Here is a 14410-nt window from a genome sequence, read left to right as displayed (position 1 = left end):
CTCAGTCGCATGATTTCCATCACATCGTGGTATTTTGGTTTCGGATGTGACTTTGGGCTTAATTTCGTCAAGCATGTTGTTTAAGGTATCTCTCCTCTCTTTGCTGACACTATGTTCACCAGACTTTCGTCTCTTATCATGTTTTTTGGGTTCTGCTGTAGTTTTAATATCACGAGGTGTTTGTTGGTCCTATAACAACCAGTTTTTGTTTCTGATTCTCCTTTTGATTTAGCTGTGGTTTTAATATCATCAGACTATTTAGTTTGGGGTGTCTTTCCGTTCCTTTATTTGAAGAACAATCACACGTTTCTTGTATGTTGGAGATGGTTTGATGGTTTCTTCAAGATTTTAATTTCGTACTATCTTGTTCGATGACTCCGTTCTCTTTTGATCTTCGTGATTTTGAGGAATGCGAATAATTACTAGGTTTAGTGTTCGCTAACTCATTTCTCCAGCCACGGTTACTTAGCTGTGTGCCTAGACGTAGCCTCCATAAGATTAAATAATCATGCTCCCATGTGTGGGAGACGGAAGAAGAGAACAAATGAAAGAATAAGTTAATCCCAGTAAATTCCAGCTCGGTACGGGTGACGAATGCAGCAGACCAGAAATATTATAAATCCCTTATCATCTCAACACAAGAATGAACTTTAAAGTAACTCGTATGAAATTGACCCGCACAGTCGGTTACTCATGCAATGTGCATATTGCGCATTATACATGCACTAGCAGTTAAAAACCCGCTCCGCGGGTTTTTTTCTGCTAGGCCCTGCGGGCGGCTCTGGTTTGGGCTTCGCCCATTTTAAGTGATATTAACAACAATTACATTTAATAGATAGATATTAGGACATTCACAGAGAGAGGGTGAGTATATATATTGTTAAAACACGGTACAGGAAGGAGTTAATTAATAATAACATGCTAAATTTACGCATAATAAGAATGACAGTTGTTTGAATAAATGAAATTTTACGTATTTGTGATGGATTATTTCAAATGAAACACTATTATTGACTACATGTCTACAACTGATATTAACTGTTATCTCAGGTACCTAATATAATTAGCTCATAGGAGACTTGCAGTGCTTAAATATGTGTTACAACCGTCAATGTCTATAAGTTGAATCAATATCGTTTAGTTTGTCACAATTAAAGATAGTTATAACAAAGTTGACATAAATAATAGATTATTACATATTGATTAATTGTACCCGTGTTTATGAATAAAGGGAGGGTAATTGTGCGATGAGATTAGCAGTCGGTTTAATTAAAAGGTGTTAATTTTACTCCAACTGGTGGTAATTTTTTACCTACAACTGTTACTGTATCTAATAAAGTTTAAAGATAGATTATATATACAACATCATCAGGATAAAAATCTATATATAAAGGTAGATTATTACAATATAGCGCCCCTGAGGTGATATCTCACAAAAGCGGCGCTATGCAAATTGTCCAATAAATAAATAAATATAATGTTTACATTTTATTGTGTATACACCGAAGTCAAAAATTAAATATAGATTGCAATTGGGAAAGAAGAAGTGGAAGGAGGGGGGAGGGGTAAGAGTAGGCTGGGTTTATAATAATTAGGAATTACAATATCGTTAGACGGGAAAGACCAGTTGAGTGGGAAAATATTTAAAAGAGAGTTTATAAAAAAATTCTTATTTATTATATCTGCTTTTATATTAAAATGTTTCCTCGTTTCTAAAATTTCAAAATTAGTTATAGTGAAGTATTTTAAGACCTGAAAAAAACAAATAGCATACAACCATAAAACAATATATCCATAAGACAAATAGCATTTAATAACGGTTATTCTAATAAATTGATAGTTGAAATACTAAATAAAAAAATTAAACATATTCTCTTCTAACGGTCTTTTTAAAGATAGAAATAAACAATGGCGTAGAATTCTGTTTGTGGATAACGATACTTCTAAAATTATATATAAAAACAATCCTGGTACTATTCAACTGGCGTTTTACACTAATAACAATGAAGAGATATATTCTTAATAATAAAGATAGCAAAATTCGAACAAAAAAATCAGGAGTTTAAAAACTCAACTGGGATGATTGTAATTTCTTTTACAAAGGTAGAACCAATAGAAATTTTGAAGTCAGAACTAAAGAATATCGCAGGGCTCTAAATGGAAATAGTGAATCTGAGTTTGCAAATCATCTTTTGAATAATGATCACACTTTCGATAAAAAATTCAGGTCTTAAAATACTTCACTCAGGATATAAAGCATCGCAAATAAATAATTTTGAAATTTTAGAAATTAGAAAACATGTCAATATAAAATCAGATATAATTAATAAACAAAAAAAATATAAATAATAATGAAAAATGCCATTACAAAGTGATAAGCTTCCAGAAGAAATCTTCTTATTAAACGCTTGTTAATCGTAAGAGGTCAAATATTGTGAGCTGCATATTTAAATATTCGCGGCATTCATTTGGTTCGTTTTTAGACCGCCAGAGGTGCGCTCTGTCAGCGAACTAATCTATAGCCGTGCGTATCGGCCATTGAAGGAACGCGTGATTTTGTTATAAACGTCAAACATAATCACGTAACTGTGGATAATTTTCACTGTAATGTAATTAATCCAATGGATTATGAACTTTCTAAAACATATTTTCTTTGATATTATCCAAAAATTATATGAGCAGAAACGATGATTTTGAAGAAATCTCGTATTATTATGAGGCGATCCTATTTTAGTATGAAATCGTGTCTTAATTTTCAAGTTAGCGGAATTTAACCGAAACAAACAATTTAAATTTGACCAATCAGAGGGCCTACATCGTCCAGACGGAAGCGTATTAATACTATCAGATATCTACAATTGATGGCTTTTCATGCAGTTTATTTTTCCATAAATCACAATCATTATTGTTAACCTGTAACATTTTAGCATTTAGTATTATGATGCAATTTTATTATTTACAATGATATCAAGAAAACCACGTTCGCCAATGTAACATTTAAAAAATGTAAGTAAATATAAGTTATCCAAATGTAACGTAAATGGATTTTAGTGTCATTTAACTTACACGATGAATCAACGAATAAAAAATAACGGGGTACTTAATTATCCCGTTACAAACCTAATATATGTGTTTTGAAGCTGTGAGGCATAAAAATTGCATTCAAGCACTCAAGAAATTTACCTGACTTGTCTATTTGTAGTTTACATATTTTTTTAATGTGAAACTGCACGAGAGTCCCAACTGCTCCCAACCGTCTTGAGCCAGTAAAACCATGGCATCCCCAATTGAGGTATGTTGTGAGGCTGAAGAAAATAGAGAGGGGAAGGAGCTGGAAGATCTAGCCAGATTTTATCATCAAACACGGCCAAAGCAATTTCAAGAAATGTTTCAATTTTGAATGGTCATCTTTCACCAGAGCGATATTGCGTAGTTTGCTCGAAACGTCATTTCATCCATGGCTTTACATTTAAAATATTTGTTAAATGGGCAAACGAAAAAAAGTATTTTGAGGAGGTTTTTGAAATGTCGAGCAAAACCTGGGAGTAGAACTGGTCGGTATACGACTTAGTGATTCATTTTGTGTTTGTTTTTCATACATTTACCTCTTATACTTTTTGTGTAGAGTTACAATAATTGTTCATCGTTTTATTATTCCATATTGCGGATTACCTGATCATATTAAAATATACTATAGTTATATGATTTATTGTCAAATGTGACTGACAACACTTTAGAACCCGCTATCGCAATGTCCAATACACTGTACGATGTCCATTCTATAGGTATAGGTAGAATAATCGTGACTAGCTTTATTAGACAAATATACTAATAGTTTTGTTAATATTTATTATGGTATTATAGTAACTTTAACAAACGAGGTTAAATATTGCATTTTTTATGTAATTTCATGAATATTGAAGTTTAGATCTTTCTGTCTAATCGAACCAGATGACAGACAATAATAAATGAACTTACATTCTGATTCAAATTGAATTAGCTGTATTTAGTGACCAAATCTGAATAGCCAGCTATTTTTAAAACTTTCTATTTCCATCTTCTTGCCCTCCCAATTCTATTCAGTAACCTGCCTCACGTTTGGGAAAACCCAAAATACCGTTTTTCGATCTAATCGTTTTATTATTTTTTTTAAACTACTTATTCAATTTTTTTTGCGATTAAAGGTTTAAAAAACTTTTTGGAACCAATTGTACGCTTTTAAGACAATAATAAGTTGATCAATTTTTTTCAAATTTTGCTAAAAAAAATTGCAACTTCGAACCACGATTTACTCAAAAACGAAAAAAAATCCCTTGTACTACGAGTTTCTGAACTCCATGTATGTAATGTACACATCTTTCTAATAGTTTTAATTCATATCATTTATGTGAAAGTAGAAAAGGATGGTTTTAGCGAATGAATTTCTTAGTCGCTTTCTCATAAGTAATATTCCAAGAGAAAAAACTTTCGTAAATATGTATATTTCAAACATGAGTAGAATTTTTTTTAACATGAGGACACATATCACAGAGCCCAGAATAGAGCATTTCCAACAAAGAAAGTTCTTTGTTTTCAAAGCCTTTTGTTTCGGGAGTCGTGAACCCTGCAGTATTTTCATACTTTTGGCGAACAGGAAGAAAAATGTTGCACCACCTAATAGGTAGCGTAGTCCCCATACTTACTTCTTGTGCAGGCAGCGTACTCTAAATAAAAGCATGTTTTTTTCACCTACTTAATGTGAGGTTCTTTGAACGAATAGTATAAGATTGTTTACCAGAATAAATAAGAAAAGGTTCAGAAATTTTACTCAATATCTACTAAATATATTATTTCTTTCTCTTGATCGTAAGATCCACTTGTAATAATGGCCTGCGAAAGTACGCCATAATCACATCCACACAACCTACATACCAAATTAAAGGCCTCTCAAATGTGTGAGTTTTATCTAGAGGTTATAGATATCCGAACGATATCGGTATCATTTAGGGTCGCCCTCTCTGGCGGGTACCAAGGTACGGGAAGCCGTAAGGTTTTGAGAAACAGAGAGATTTTATATACATTTTAAAATAGACAGGACGTTGCCCTCCAGGCCGTCCTACACACTCGTTATTGATTATAAGAGTTTTTAGTCTAAATAAGAAACACAGTTTTTTGTTGTGAAGAAGGTGTTATTAATTCAAGAATCTATAGACAACAAAAGTGGCGCAGCCGGCAGGATCTTTTGTCTTATAGGCTGTTTCTAAAGAGCCCTTATTATTGATCGTCTACCTTAAATCCTCGCTACACGCCCTGCGCAACAAACCGTTCTAGTTTTATTTTATATCTCTACAGAGATGTGCATAATGGGTACCCAAAACCATTTGAAATGCAAAATGGAAATGGGTCAAAACTTTTCCATATGCAAATGCAAAATGCAAAATGGGGTTTAGAAAAGCATTTCAAATGCAAAATGCAAAATACCTATTTTCAAAATGCATTGAAAATGCAAAATGGTTTCTCAGATCAAACAATTAAAATAATTATAGAATTTTTAAACAATTTTGTCATTTAATAAGGGACATCAATGTAGAACAAATATTTTACATGATGGTAAATCCAAAAACACCATGACTACAGATTATGAAATCACAAAATTTGCGCGGGACTAATGTTGCCAACGTAAAAACATAGAAACTGCTATCTAACATTTAATATTACAGCGTCATGACCCCATGGTCAGTACCTATTTGAATCAGTATTTTTTGTACCGGTATCACTCAATTGTCAGGGCTCCTACCAGAGAGCAACTTGACAAATGTAAATTATCTCTCATAACTCTCATTACGAAATAAATTGTACAGCGCCCTTGAGGTGATTTTTCACAAAAACGGCGCTCTACAAATTATCCAATTATTATTATTATTATAGCGAGGTTGAGGACCGACTGATATTTGGGGCTTATGAAAAAAAGATGAGTGGAGATAGGAAGAATGTTGCAAAAAAGCATTTAAAATGGAAAATGCATTGAGAAAAGCATTTAAAATGCAAAATGGTTTTAAGAAAAGCATTTAAAATGCAAAATGGAAAATACCCATTTTGCATTTCCATTTGAAATGGATTTATTTGAAATAAAGCACATCTCTGTATCTCTATAATTGGCACATTGACTCAACACATAGTGCAATAACCCATGCAGGCGGCACGCTGCACGCAATAGATCACAAAACAATAACATTTCTACAATTTAATTTAGATTAACGGGAAGTTGATATTTGATACAGTTCTTCATAACGCATGAAATGGTCGGTTGCCGGTTCTTGCGGACACTTCCAACAGTGGACGGTTCTAGATGTTATATTCTAAGCATTACTAGATTCTAGATTATATTACAAACAATAAGGTAATAGCAGTTCTCATTAGCATATAGCAGTTAGATGTCGTTGCAGCTTAATGCATTATGTAATGACTGCAATAGATCGTTGCAGGGCTTAATTACCGAAATGTCGCACAGTTATACGTTTTAGATGCTTGCGGACAGATACTCGTAATATTATTGTCTGATGGTTTCAATCAAATCGATTATTAAGTGAAGCAAATTATTATAAGCAATAATAAGTCGCCTGAAATATCCGTACAAATTGAAAATATCTCCCGAGTAAAAATAAATGCCGCCGACAGGAATTGAACGCGCACCTTCTGATATCCGGTCAGGTACTCTGGACCACTGAGCTACGTCGGCTTATTCCCAACCCGCACAAATAAGTCAACATGTACTAACTATTACTTCAATTAACAATTACTGCTTAGTATATTTTTTCATCTGTAACAACCAAGATTATTTTTTGTTATCCTTTGTGCAATGCATAAAAAACCTTGTCTTTTAAACATTAGTTTATCATTAAAAAATAATTAAGTGAAGCGTCATGCAAGCCGTAAGCAAAATCGCTCCATACTAACTCAACACAGTGACTATTCAACACACCTTTAAAAAGTGATATAAAGTCATTAAAAACGATGAAATTTTTTTTTACCTAACCTAACCTAACCTACTTAACCCAGTTAATAAATTTTTTGTTTCATAACTTTCCATGACTTTATATAACTTTTTAAAGATGTGATGAATTATCATTTTGAAGATGTATCCGGTCACCAAGCAAAACACATCGTTGGAGGAAGTTACTTTAAAAATATCATTTTTACGGTCCCTTTTGGTGATCAAACTGAACGATCAAAGTTATATGGCACGGTTGCGAATCATTATGTCACCAGTCATCGCTAATAGTTTGATAATTGCATTGATAATTAACAGGCGGAACTATTTTGTTAATTTCCACTTCAAATAGTCTCCAGCGAACTAACGTAAAATCGACTCCATTTTCCAGGGCAAGCTCTAACAATGTAGATACATGAACTTTCATTATTTAACCAGGAGAAAGTACGACAGGACGGATAGTAGAAGACTGAGTGAATTGTTTACGGAGCATAGAACTTGCTACAAATGTTAACAAATGCAAGAAATGTTTAGGTATAATAAGATCATCGTCATTTATATACGACATGGCAAGCAACGAATTTACTACCATAATACAAGTTATATGCAGCACAGTAAACGGTATGCAGTACCTATTAGAAGTGGAGTGTGATGAATGAATGACTGTACCTACTAGCAGATGAAAACCCACTGCCGCGGTATGAAAACTTCAAGGTTTCTTTTTGAAAATAACAGAGGGCGCCACCTCCGTTTACAACATTCCTAATCCGTACAGTCATTATGGTCAGATTTATGACATGTTTTCGTGAAAACCCTAACTAAGAATCCTATACAGAGGTGTTAACGTTTATTTGTTATAATGATGAGCGTAATTGCGTAATTTTATTTTTTGTTACAAGTCATTTTAATGTTTTGGAAAGGAAACTTTATTGCATATTTTGAAATTTTAGTTATATTACCTACTATTTTTTGTGTCATGTCAAAAGTCAAAAGTACGTTGATTGAGGTAAGCGATATTTTTGTTCGCTTTGTAAGAAAATATCTTTCAAAATGGCTGATGGTATTATCTTGTCGTCGTAAATTACTTATTTGTAATGTTTTAAGTTGTACCTTACTTTAATAATGTGAATGGTGATTAAAATGAATTTTTAAATGTTGATGTATTTAATGTTTAAGTAAATCTTGCTTTTAATTTTGCTACAAATTCTATGATTTTATTAGCAATAATCTCAACTTTATGTAAGGGAATGTACCCACGAAATTAATAGATCATTCGTAATAGTATTTTTTTTTCATTGATTATTGTTAAATGCAAGAGCTAGATCATTAAATAAAGAATCTTGGTAGTTTGTTTACATATTAAATAAAAAAGTGTTGTATCTCCGGGTTTTCTGACATATTATCATATTAAATAAAACTCCGACTCAAAAAAACACTTTGAACTTTAACGTGATAAATTAACAATTGGCTCTGATATTTGAATTAGCAGGCGTTTGGAATAATCTGGACCCCGACCTTGAGGTTCCCTCCTGATTTATTATACACTCGGTCTCAACAGCTTAGCACCATCTATGGGTAATCTAATAGACTACTACCAGCGGCATCTATGGGTGAGCTCTTACACTCATATTATGAGATTTTAGAAATTTAAATAAAAAAAACAGATACAAATGCTCCGGCTTTCATAAAGAAGAGTGTTTGTGTGTTTGTGTGGAAGTAGTGACATTTTTCCTAATTTCTAGAAATGTCAATAGAAATTTAAATATTATTAATAATCAAATTAATTTTGTGAATAACCCTATCTTAACCATATTTTCATTGTAATTTTTTTGTATTTGATCTTCTAAGCATCTCCCCTTTCCACCCCTCTCCCCCTCCCCACACTACTTCCATTTCTACCCACGCCTGTCTTTCTATACTTGATAATTTAGTTTTTAGTACATTTAATGTCCTGATGAAGAGAACATCGTTCTCGAAACATGTTGATTGTTTAAAATAAAGATTATCGTGGTAAAAACAAAGTTTTTTTAAATTATTTCATTAATAAAATGGTGCCACAAAGTGAATTTGCAAAATTTGAATTAATTTTCAAAATAATGATTTCTAAAAACTCTGCCCGGGAAACAGGTAGTGTTATTATATTCCAAAAAGGAAAATGCACAGGCAAATGCCAATAATCGCTTTAAATGTCAAGGGAAGCAGACTTCCTCGCCTCGCTACGAATAGCTAACTAGTTCAGGAGGAACAAATTAATCTTAAAAGCTTTTATCATCGGTAGTAGAGGTGAAATTAAATGAAGTGCATCGATGGAAGCTTATAATACTATTATTATCAGACAAGTGTTTTACTTACCGTTAAGCTACTAAGTTCAGCACTCTGTTTTATATTTACTGAAAATGTCCATTAAGAATAATATATGTTCATGCTTTTTTCTATACAGATAACGTTCGTCAAAATTGCGAGAGTCAAATTCAAATCTACCTGCATCTTTTGAATGTGAGTATATGAGCTAATAGTGAATATATGGCCGTCACATTTTATAAATTTGAATACCACACAAGAGTCCCAACTGCTCCCAACCGTTAGCCAGTGAGTCTATGGCATCCCCAATTTGGGTATGTTATGAAGCTGAAGGTAGCGGCGAGGAGAAGGAATTGGGGAATAGGAAAATTGGGGAGTACCTAACTATTCACATCTGTCAACCATTTCAAGCAAGTGTACTATATATTATTTTAAGTGAATATATAATAGTTTAAACAAAAATTCCTCAAATAAAGTTTACTTGCGCACGCTTGGATTTGAACCCGCGACCTTCGGCTTGCTAGTCGAAAGCATTACCCCTCGACCACGGAGGCCATCTGATATGTTAACTTAGTGGTGGCCAGACTGGTGCTTTGAACTCGGTTGTGTTTAGCCAGTAAGTTCTTTCCTTTTTGATATACCTACTGACAATTAGTCATTTTGTCGACTTGTTAGTTCAATGGTTTTGGTGGTTTTAATGATTTTGTGTATCTTGCCCCATAAAATATAAGTAATTCGATTGTCATCGTTGATTCAAATCATTTCTCCTCATGATGTTAAATAAAAAACGACAATTTCTTTCGATTATCACTCTTTATTTAGTGTTGAAAGGTGAAAATAAGTTGAGAGTGTAAGTTTATCTCAAAAAGTAGTGCCGTTTTAGATATGTGATTTAGTTCTTAAAACATGAATAATGTTACGTTTTTGTTATTTTGTTGTTTAAAATAAAATATATATTTTTTTTTATATTTTACTACATAAAATAAGAATAACTAAATTCTAACTAAAAAATCGATAACACTAAAAAAAGTTCGTAAAAAAGTCGAATGGTTAAGTTAAACACAATAACAACGTTGGATATCTTAACTAAATAAACTTTTTTGGATAGAGAGGTTAAGTCATCTTTCAAAATGCAGAGTGGAAAATCATTTTAAGGAAATGAAGGACAGAATCTGAGTCTTGAAGAGACCGAACACAAAACGCCTAAGAGCACAATAGTATACAAATGCTGGGCACGCATTCGACATGATGTATCCAAACTAAACACCGGTGTCGAAGGGATCATTGGCGCCTTTCTAAGAAATAGAAGTAGGACTAATATAGCGTTTGGGAGGCGGGATTTAGGTACCGCCATCCTGGGAACTATTTATTGGATAACCAGCATCTCTGCCAAAGGTAACCCCAAGTGGTTCGCTTCGTTTGGTGATTTTGCAGGGCTGCCCGGGTTCACCGAGTGAGATGTTTTCAGGATACGCCTGCACACCAGCTGCATGGCGTGCCAGATCGGGAGAGGCTGTTGTGGGGAGACCCTTTGACTTCTCCGACTGGTCTCTCGACCCATTGCCTTGCACCGCAGTGGGAGGGATATGTTCATATATGCTCGTCACTCCTGGACAAACTGATCCCTAGTTTCTTACCAATCCCACATCCCTTTTACCTTCCCAGAACTTCCCCTCCTTCCGTGTCTTAAATAAGACCCTCCACACAGGGAGGAAAATGATTTTCCTCGGGGCCTCCTGTGTGAGGTTAATGTAAAAAAATCCTCTCTGTTCTTTTTCTATGTTAAATCTAACAAACGGATGACCCGTTTCTGCACTGTACAATCTAGTTCTATTAAATTATGTTTGTGGATGTTAGATCAAAAGAGAGCTGATTACTGTAATTTTAAAGCGGTTTGAAAATATTGACTACCTTAAAAAAATACTCGGGTTATAACGTGTAAATTATGATGTGGTTTTTACTGTGCCACTGTTTATAGCGCAATAACGTTAGATGATGAAGAAAAAACGAACGGGCATGAATCAGAAGATGTATTTTAATGAAAATAATTTTTCATTAAAATAACTTCTCTTCAACCTTTTTATTAACGATATCACCAAAGTTTTTTCTCATACACGCTTCTGGCTTTTTGCGGATGATAATAAGATTCTTCAGACAATTAAATCCTACCTTGACTGCTTACATTTTCAACGTGATATTGACTCGTTTAATAATTGGTGCAAAATAAACTGCATGGAACTTAATGTTGATAAATGTAAAATTTTGTCCTTTTATAGAACCAAAAAACCTATTCAGTTTGATTATAAATTAAACAATGTTTGTTTATCTACTGTAACATCTATCAAGGATCTTGGGGTCACTCTAGACTGCAAACTTTCTTTCCGTGAGCACATTAACAACATTGTTAACAAATCACTTAAACTACTTGGCTTCGTTCATAGAATAACCTCTAACTTTAAACATATAAGTACCCTTAAAACTCTTTACTGCTCGTTAGTTCGCCCTCACCTTGAATACGCTAGTGTTATTTGGTCTCCTTTCTATGCTGTCCAGGTGGTGTCTGTCACATAGAATCCGTACAACATCGCTTCCTACGAGGAATCGCTTGGAGGTTGGGTCTTGAAAGAGGAGAGTACTCATATGATGAAGTTGAACAAACTTTAAACATTTCTTCTTTGGAGAAACGTAGAAGGGACACTGATCTGATTTGCATATTCAAGATTATCAATGGTATTACAGACTCACCTGCTTTGTTGCAACTTATCCAATTCAACATCCCTTCCCGTAGACTCCGAAATAATGAATTGCTGTTCGTCAATCAACATTCTACCAATTATGGATACCATTCTCCTTTGTCCAGAATGTCGAGACTTGTCAACTCACTGTCAAGTCAAAGCATTGAATTTTGTGGTATATGCCTAAATGACTTTCGACAGTCAATACGCAATGTCTAATTTCTAATGCCCTTTGAACCATCTTCATGCTTTGACTTATTATTATCTCCCATTCTTACTTTTATATTATTATTGTCATTGTTATTGTCTTCGCTCCTCATTTATATATGCTCTCCTTTCACTGTCATCTCTGTTTATAAAACTTATTCGTGTAATTAATATGTAGTTAATGGACTATTTGTCCGTAAATAAATAAATAAATAAATAATACATTAACAATATTATTATGTAATTATTATTATTATACAATTATCTCCCTTGAATTGCGTTGTATTGGATCTGATCAGAAGAAATAAACCAATAAAACAATGAAAAAAAACAAACCTTAAATAAAAAAAAAACCTATTTTATACAAAACATATTATAGTATACAACCAACGTAAGAATTGTGACTCTCTTATAAGGCACAAGGGTTCCTCTTTTCTGATAAAATATACGCGACCAATAATGTTCTTAAATAAAATATTATGTAATATACATATGTACAATGTAGCTCATATTCTTTATATTAAAATAAAAAATTAATATCAACTTGTCGAGAATTGGAACATTGCTTGAAATGTCTTTATCTCTGTTTAGTAATCAGCTACTTTCTAATCCCTTTTCCTTCCCTTTCCCTACATCAGCCTGCCTCACAATATATCAATATGTACAACTGACTTATTTTTAAATTCAATATATATTTTTTAACGTAAATTTTAATGTTATCTTATAAGCTAATGTTTATAAGACAAGGTTTTTATGCATAGCACGAATGATAACAGATTATAAGCAATAATTATTCGACTGAAATACCCATACAAATCGAAAATATATCCATTAAATTATTATTACCGACAACAAACGTAAATAAACGTGTGAGAAATATAATACCCACCAAAGGAAAAAATATACAATTTCTCAGCTTTTGACCCCTTCTAATAAAGCAAATAACAGTATAAAATTATTCCCTCTAAAAAGGTCCCACAATTTTTTTTTATTTTTACGCAAAAACCTAAAGTACCTACATATACCGTATTTAAAAGCAAAATTACAGTATTGGTGAATGGTGGTGCATATATAGTTACTGCGACAAAAACTCAATGTAGATACCTGCTATGTTTTTGACAAATAGATTTGGCATTTTTCCGCAAACTTTTTGTTTTAAAACGAAGGATGTTTGTTTTCTGAAAAAAAAAATGTAGTCAAATATTATTTTGATGGTTATAACTTTTTTACACACTTTTTTTCATTTGAACTGAAAATTTTTTTATTAATGAATTAAAACAGAAATTTAAATTGAATTTAAATTAAACTGAACACATTAAAAACATTTTCGAATAAAGCAAACACTTTGTGGCTTGACATTATTTTTTTTCTTTAACTTTATTTTAAATCACATTATTTGAGAAATAGGTCGACCGGTGGTTTCGGTTGCACTTAACCTCAACTCAAATAAAACGTTTAAAACGAAGATTTTTTTCTCAATTTATACATCGGTAGCAACGCAGGATTACAACGCAACTAATACAATACAACTTATATACTGTGTTCTTGTGAAAAGAAAAAAAGACGTTAAGAAAAATTTAAAAAAAAAAACACTTCTTGTATCTACCACTCTATACTGAACAGTGGTATCTAGTATATACCACTATATGCTTTACGAAGCCCTTAATAAAGCCCTTAACCTAATGATTTTATGCCCTTTTTACGAAGGCAATATAAAAATCATAGATTCACATAAAATGAGGAAACAACAACACGTAATGGAAGAATTCTGAGCGTTTGACTACTCAAAATAAATTGTTTGGACATAAAATCATTAGGTTAGCAATAACATACCTACTTACAAATGTGAGGGTATGTTAATGAGTGTTATGCAATCTTATAAAAAAAGCGCTTGAATGTCAACCTGGTTATTGGAATGCGCGTATGTCGCAGTACAACCTGCTGTGCGGCCATCTGATTGGCTGATTCTTATAAAAGCAATCTCAGTCTGTCTGCTCGAGACCCGAGACTTTTGCTCCAGTTTTCTCTTCGGCAGAGATGGATTGGAAAATACATACAAAAATACTAAATTTATCACTTTTTCATTTTCGATTTGCGGACAACCTGATGTTTGAAAAACTGTTATTAGTTTTTATCAACAAAAATACTGATTTCGGTTGTGGGCCTATCTGTGATTGTAGATCTTGTTTTGAATCGA

At 32.9% G+C, this 14410-nt stretch overlaps 1 protein-coding gene across 2 annotated transcripts in view; it reads left to right on the top strand.

Annotated features, from left to right (window-relative positions):
* Window positions 1–14410, top strand: part of tfc (Brevican core protein triforce) — a 317295-nt gene that overhangs the window by 115448 nt on the left and 187437 nt on the right. The window lies entirely within an intron of this gene.

The sequence above is a fragment of the Hesperophylax consimilis genome, chromosome 7, assembly GCF_061612785.1.
Source record: "Hesperophylax consimilis isolate HC1 chromosome 7, BYU_Hcon_1.0, whole genome shotgun sequence".
NCBI lineage: Eukaryota > Metazoa > Arthropoda > Insecta > Trichoptera > Limnephilidae > Hesperophylax > Hesperophylax consimilis.
The sequence above is the reverse complement of the archived record's forward strand: the minus strand, read 5'-3'. Positions and strand labels throughout refer to the sequence as shown.